The sequence below is a fragment of the Lichenostomus cassidix genome, chromosome 1, assembly GCF_008360975.1.
Source record: "Lichenostomus cassidix isolate B80296 chromosome 1, HeHo_3.0, whole genome shotgun sequence".
NCBI lineage: Eukaryota > Metazoa > Chordata > Aves > Passeriformes > Meliphagidae > Lichenostomus > Lichenostomus cassidix.
Genome location: NC_139479.1, coordinates 103076237 through 103083854, shown reverse-complemented (window position 1 = coordinate 103083854; position 7618 = coordinate 103076237). Strand labels below are relative to the sequence as shown.

General features: G+C 36.8%; 1 long non-coding RNA gene across 1 annotated transcript; it reads left to right on the top strand.

Moving 5' to 3' along the window:
• Positions 1-281: 281 nt before the first annotated feature.
• On the top strand, positions 282-972 carry LOC146445472 (uncharacterized). The gene is made up of 3 exons (XR_014852169.1): positions 282-348; positions 527-660; positions 849-972. It is a non-coding gene; the product is annotated as an uncharacterized LOC146445472 (long non-coding RNA).
• Positions 973-7618: the final 6646 nt, after the last annotated feature.

Sequence of the window (7618 nt, the reverse complement as noted above, 5' to 3'; positions counted from 1 at the left end):
AAGAGGACAAGGCCAGGAACTGATGCCCAGGAAATTCCACCTGAACACGAGGAAGAACTTCACTGTCCACTGACCAAGCACTGAACAGATCATCCAGAGAGGGTATGGAGTCTCCCTCACTGAAGATATTCCAAAACCATATGGGTGCAATTCTGTGCCATGTGATCTGGGATGTCTGGACCAGACCTGACCCATTGTGTGGTTCTGTGATCTTACAATGCTCAAAATTCACTATGACAGCACTTGGTGTTAATCAGTACAGTCATATATTGCTTTGTCCAAAGGCAGCATGTGTTCCCTCCATGGAATAATTAAGATGTTTAATTTATATAATAATTGATGAAAAAGGTAAGTTTTGTTTTACTGGGACAGATAAGAAGCAATACTATTTTTCTCTGTCAGACACCACGAGAAGGAAATAACATTTTGACCTGTGAAATTTTTTTTTGCATCTATGCATAGATGTATGTTCAAAGCCCAGCTGTTCTAAAATGGGTATTTCTTCCTTCTTTTATAAATTCTTTAGACAGGCAAAACATGACATTTCATGGTCATACAGAGTCTTCAAAAATGTTAAAGAATTGAGAAATAGAATCTGGCATTTTATCTGTATGAAAGATTCTCTTGGACAAAATAAAACGACAAATAAGAAATCAAGAAGTAAGGATGAGGAACTCCTTGGCGTAAGACCTTATTAATGACTGAAATAACTTCATCAAATTCAACCATTCAAGACGATATTGAATTCATGCTATATATTATTGGGACCCAACCCTTTGTTTTTATTTTTACCCTTTTCCTTATATTCTGAAAGTCAATTTTATTTATTTATATATATATATATATAGGCTTACATCAGGCTGGCAGCCTGTCGCTCAGTGGGTTTCCCAAGGGCTCAATTTCAGAGACAGCAGGGAAGCTTGTCAGAGTTCTAGGAGTGTCTGGACAGCACTCTGAGTCAGAGAATCTAGTTGTAGGAGAAATAGAGAGTTGGATTCGTTGATCCTTACGGGTTCCTTCGAACTCAGTATATTCCATGATTCTGTGATTAAAAACAGGATGGAACCCAAGCTCACCTGCATTTCTGATTAATTTGATACGTAGATGCATTTGGAACACTGGCTAAACTCCTTTCATTACAGAATTCTTTCACAAAGACTTTTATCCTGAAACCAGAGAAAAATTCAAACTGAATAATGGATGGACACATTTTGGATCAGGTAAAGGCAAGAGGTTTACTATTCAGATACTTATCATAAACAATCAAAAAGTTCTGCACACTGCAGTTAAATATGCAACATTTTAATTCATTTGCTTTAAAAAGAACAAGATTCTGGTTTATTCATAATAGATTATATAACATAGTTGCTCTAGAAATATTGTGCTAGAATTTTCTGTGCTGGAATAATAAAATGTTCATTGTTTACTGAAAAATGTCAATAATCCTGTGTTATTTTCCAAATATATTTAATTAATTAAGTTAATTGTCTATTAGACATGTCACAGAGTGGAAAAAGAAAGGAAGGTAAGGTGCAAATATTTAATTGTTTTCTCACCCATCAGTATTCGATATAAGCCCATTTCTCTAGGTTCAACAAAATATATTTAAGTAATTTGAGCAAAATTATTATTTAATTTCAGAATTTTGAGTTCTCTTTCCCCTTCTGTGAATCTATTGATATAAGACATAAATATTTTCCTTCTTTAAAGTACAATTACTAAAAGCATTTCTGAGTCTAGTTAAGATTTCTAGACAACTCCTCCAGATTAATAACATTTTACATTGTTTTCACAATGTAATTGTTGTTCTGTAAAGTTTCCAAGTTAAATTTGGCTAATTTCTTTAAATTTTATTTTGTTTGCAATTTAATTTTGGTTAATGATAATTCTGCTGTATATGAGAAACAGCCTAGGATAAACAGCTTTTTACATTTATTAAAGTAGTCATATTCTGTGGCAGTGTTGCAAACTGCCCATTTTATTACAGACAATTGAATATGATGGAAAAATGAAAGAGGCAAGACTTCGCCTCAAGAGAAGGAGGTGCATTTGTATCAATCTTTTAAAATATCCCTACTTATGCATGTTTTTGTAGACTCTTGCTCTTCAACAGGTAAACTCCAGCCTGTTTCAGATTTGTTCCACCCTGCCAGAAATACTGTGTATCATGAAGGCAGGGATGACTGCATATCATGCTCAGAGTATAACAGCAACAACAACTCTCTTTCCAGCAACTGAAGAGATTAAGTAGTTTGCATGTGATGAAACATTCTAGTTGCCAGTGCAGCAGCAGTAGGACCAAAGTCCAGAGAGCTTTTGCCACCCATGTTTTTCAAACTTTACATAGGCAGACAGAGTTTTGTCACGTTTTAGCTCTTCACTAGCATCCATTGTGTGTTTCCCAGCTTCCTCTTTAATAAAACACTTTCAAAAGAAATTACAGCCTCATTCATTTTCTTTAGGGTGTTGGAGGTATTATGGTTAAATTTAGCTAACACCCATATCACAGGATCACAGAATGACAGAATGACCTGGATAGGAAGGGACTTTAAAGACCATCCAGTTTCAAACCCCCTGCCATGGGCCAGGTTGCTCAGAGCCCCATCCAACTTGGCTTTGAACACTTCCAGGGATTGGGCAACCACAGCTTCTCTGGACAACCTGTGCCAATGCTACACTACTCTCACAATGACAGATTTCTTCCTCAAATCCAGTCTAAATCAACCCTCTTCTACTTTAAAACCATTCCCCCTTGTCCTGTCACATCAGACTGTGCTAAAGAGTCTCTCCCCTTCTTTCTTGTCAGTTCTCTTTAGGTACTGAAAGGCTGCTCTAAGGTCACCCTAAAGTCTTCTCTTTTCCAGGCTGAGCCACTGTCATTTTCTCAGCCTTCCCTCACAGAGGGAGTGCTCTATCCCTCTGACCCTTTTTGTGGTCCTCCTGTGGACCTGCTCTAATAGGTCCATGTCTTTCCCATATTCAAGACTTCAGAGCTGGAGGCAGCACTCAACACATAGGACAGATAGAACTAATTGATATGCATTTCCATTCAGTTCTCTGCAAAGCTAAAGATCTGATAAAGTGGCAAGGAAAGAAGAGCCTGCAATATTAATATCCTTTTGCTCATGTGTACAGAAGGGATTTAGTAAAAAAGTCTAATAATACACTTGTACTTTCAGTACCAAATTAATATTATTGTAAATTAATACTTTCCTGTAGTGTTTGTAGATACACTCAACATTCATGCATATATATAACAATCCTGTTTGTGTTTGTTTAGCATTCTACTTCACCAATTAATAATTTACTGAAATCCAGTTATTCGTTATAGAGATAATCTTTGCAGGAAATAAATAAAAGCCCTTCAAACAATTTAACTTCATTCTGCCTTTGGGGAAAGGAGCAGCAGATGATGCCAAAACCTACACGTCAGTGCACAGATGCATGAAGGTTGTAAGGGTTGAATTCTGTCATTGAGGAAAAGGTATCTTGTTCAAATGGCATTAAGCTGATTACAGAAGGAATATCCTGAGTACAAATAGCTGTCCCAGCAAATGCAGACTTTTCATAAGGCAGCTGTGATCCTAAACCCAGTGTGATCAAATAGGTTAAATCACAAGTAATCCCTGGAGGTACTGAAGAATCTCACAAAATTCATCATCAGCTTTTCATCTCCTATCAGCTAATTCATCTTACATATTGAAATGAATCAAAAGGAAGGAGTTCAAGTTTTGTTTCACAGTTAAAATAAATTACTGGACTCTATTGTATAATCTTGATGCAATCAGAGAGCCAAATTAATTTAGAGCCAAATCTGCTCTTTTGATAGGAAAACCACTGCTCACCAGTGGTTTTCCTATCAAAAACAATTCCTTCAGTTTGAACAGCTTTAAGTATCTTGTTCTCTGGAAGAATAAAGTGATATTCTTGAATCTCCTTCTCAGCCGGTGACCTAGTAACTCTACTCAATGTACTTGATCACAGCCACACCCCCAACACCTCTGCTGATCATATCAAGATTTTATCATTGCAAATTTTGGAGCTTTGGCAAGCATTTTTGCCTTCAGTGCTAAAGAGAATGTCCTTCTTAAATTGCTAAGAGGTCTCATGTGAGAGGGGAAAATCCTATCTATCATTTATATTGAGTAAAAACTTTAAATCATCTGAATTTTCTTCCTCAGTAAGTGCTTGTTCCCTTTTAAAATTAGATGTTCTGGAAATGTAATTAAGATAGTATTTTTTCCCCTTCAATAAGAAGTACTAATATAAGAGAGAAACATCAGTTTTCACGCAATGCAGCAATCTGGAATCTGCATCTTAATTGAACACAAGCTTTTCTATTGTTCTTGCTTAGTCAGTTTTATAACTCTAGCTTTGATGTGCATCTTTCACAATAAGACTAAAGGAACAATTTAAAAGAAAATCTGCATATGGCAGAGTACAGTGGAATCTAGAAAAAAAATAGAGGTAGTTTATATAACAGGAAGAGCACCCAAGGTGACAGAAAAGACTACATAAAATGTGTTGATTCTTGTGGAATGCAAATATCTCATCTGAGCACATACAAGGTAAATTTTTGTGTGTTTGTTGTTTGGTTGTTTTCCCCAGGAAAAGAAGGAATCCAGCTGTATTGTAGCTTCATCTTCTATATACTCAAATATTCAGTGAGAGCACAAACCTGTCATGGGTTTATACTGCTGCAAATTGGACTGGAAAGCCCAATCTAATGCTTGACATCTGTCTTACAAGAGCTCAGTGAAGTCTTACTGAAACGCAGTATATCACTGCAAAGCTGTAACTACTGTCTTGGGTATTTCTTCTCTTTCTCTGTCACTTCCACGCTACATCAGTACTTTAATTTATTTTGCAGCGATACCTCCAATTCTCCTTGAAAAGTTTCACTGCTACCTTTTGCTCATCCTTTGCTATAGAAAACCAGAGAAGACATATTTTGCTGGTAAAGAGCTAAATGAAAAGCAGAAAGACCACTTCCTTAATTCCTTTTGTTTTTTCTAAAAATAATTGTGAATTTTGTTGTTGTCGCTGTTGTTGTCATTGATTTAACATCCCTGATCGTCTGTCATGGTTTAAGCCCAGCTGGCAACTAAGCACCACACAGTCACTCACTCACTCACTCACTCACTCACTCACTCACCCTTCCCTGGTGGGATAGGCGAGAATCAGAAAAGTAAGAAAAGTTGTTGGTTGAGATTGACAGTTTAACAGGGAAATCAAAATTCGTGCACACAAGAAAAACAAGGGATTAATTCCCTAGTTCCCATGGGAAGGAAGCTTTTGAGCCGTGTCCAGGAGAACAGGGCCCCATCACACTCAACAATGACTTGAGAACACACATGGCATCACTCCAAACATCCCCCTTTCCTTCTTCTTCTCCCAGCTTAAAAGGCTGAGCATGACACCATATAGAATGGACATCCTTTGGGTCAGCTAGGGTCAGCTGTCCCAGCCCTGTCCCCTCCCAGCTCCTTGAGCACCCCCGGCCCCCTTGCTGGTGAGGTGGGATGAAGGGCAGAAAAGGCCTTGGCTCTGTACCAGCAAAAACAAAAACATCCTCCTGTTACCAGCACTGCACAAGCACAGCTCAGTGGTAGACACAACGTCCCTGTGTTATCCATGCTGTTTCCATCACAAATCCAGAACACAACCCCATGCCAGCTAATGTGAAGAAAATTGACTCTTCCCCAGCCAAAATCAGCACAGTCTCCTAGATCCCAGGAGTGTCTGCTGCTTCTCGCCAAACTCTTTTCCCTCCTGAGAGCTGCTCTGACCACTCATCACCTGGCATCAAGCTTTGTCTCTAAGGCTCAGAGCACAAAATGCACTGCCCCAACACCAAACTGATACTTATTTCCCAATATTTTTCTGGCTGCATAGTATTGCTCTCAAAGTTGTCTGGTCCCAGGAAAAATGCTTCTTTGACCACTTCCTTGTGACTTCAAATTCCAAATATGCACCTGCTCTCCAAGGAAGTTTTTGCCAATCACATTTTTTTGCTTGTAGTCCCTTCAAAAGGTTCTTTTCTGTGAAGTCAACTATTCTAATCCTGAGTAATTTATTACCATTCTGGAAAGAATACTTAGAATATTGACAGAAGACTTCTCCATTTGAATGTAAACGGAAAAGATTTTTCTCTACTTCTTATGTCATAAAAACTTCCTCCCAGTAAAGTATTCCTCAGTTAATTGCATCCAATTCAATACACCTATTGAAAAGAAAATTTAATTTTTAAAGGAAATAATTTTAATAATAGTTATTAAACAAAAAGGTTTCGACATGAATCTGTCTTCCTGGCTTAGAGATAACCAATAGTAGAAACGAGTAGAGTACCCCAGAGGAATAATTCCTTTAAATTCCTCTTGTTTTTTAACCATTTCTGAGCAGTTGGACACTGTTAAAGACCAATTAATAGGCTCAGTGGAAAACTGATTGAACCCCACAGAGTAGCTATTATTTGTCTCCTGTGAGAAAATGTCTATTTCCAAAAGCAATGATAGACAAAACTGAAATTAAGTCTATGATAGAATATTAAGTCTTCCTCTTTATTTCAGACTCTGTCTCAGGGATCCTGAGAGAGACACCAGCACCCTCTCCCTGAAAACAACAGTTCAGCTTTACAGGAAATAATTATGTCAGGTTATTGTAGACCTGTCAACAAGCACAAAAGGCAAATATCTTTTTCACTTTGGTTTTAGGAATTGCAGTAACCCACTGAAGTTAAGTAGATATCATTGTAGACATTGTTGTCTAAGAATGAACACAAATGATGAATAAATGGATATAAAATGCATTTGATAGAATATGTACAAACTTAATTGCTACATTAAGATATAGGAAAAAGAAAGGAAAATTAAAAATTTTATCAGGGATTTGCTGCTGGGATGCTTTCATAATGCATTTCCAATTATTGTCTAACTTCCTGTTCCTTATTTGAGTTGTTTAGTTTCATTATTGTTTTATTTTATTGTATTTATTTTCTACAGTTCAAATAAGTTGCTTTACCCCAAGCTTTGACTTTACAAATTTTTCTCCCAGATGATTTGAGCTAGAATTTGCCTAATTCCTACCAGCAATCTAGCTATAAATTTATTACTCCAAGCCAGTTTCTGCTCAAGCAGTGACAAACCACCTGTGGGAATAGATCAGACAAATATGAATCCCAGCCAGCTGTAACTACAGCAGGCAAATTGCTGGTTTCTTGGAGTAGTCTACCTTTATTTATTTGTCTCTAATTATAAGACAAGGATTTTAGAAAATAAAATTATAGCTGTTTTCCACAAGGCCAATCTCTCCCAAAAGAATATGTTCGAACAGTATGGAAAAAGTTTATTTAAAATAATACTGTATCTTTAAAAATAGCCTTCATCTGTGCAGATGGGCAATAAAACATTACTTAGAATTATAATCCAAGTAGCATAAAAGAGGAAAAAAAAAAATCCCGGAGTAGAAAATGTTTGGACTTCTTCCTTTAAAATAAATGAACTGTACAGGAGAGAAAGTTTTGAATGGAAGAGAAATGTACATTATATTCAATGAGTTCTTACCATATGCAATCTCATGGATGAAAAGCTTATTTGAATAGTTTTGTTCAATTTGAAAT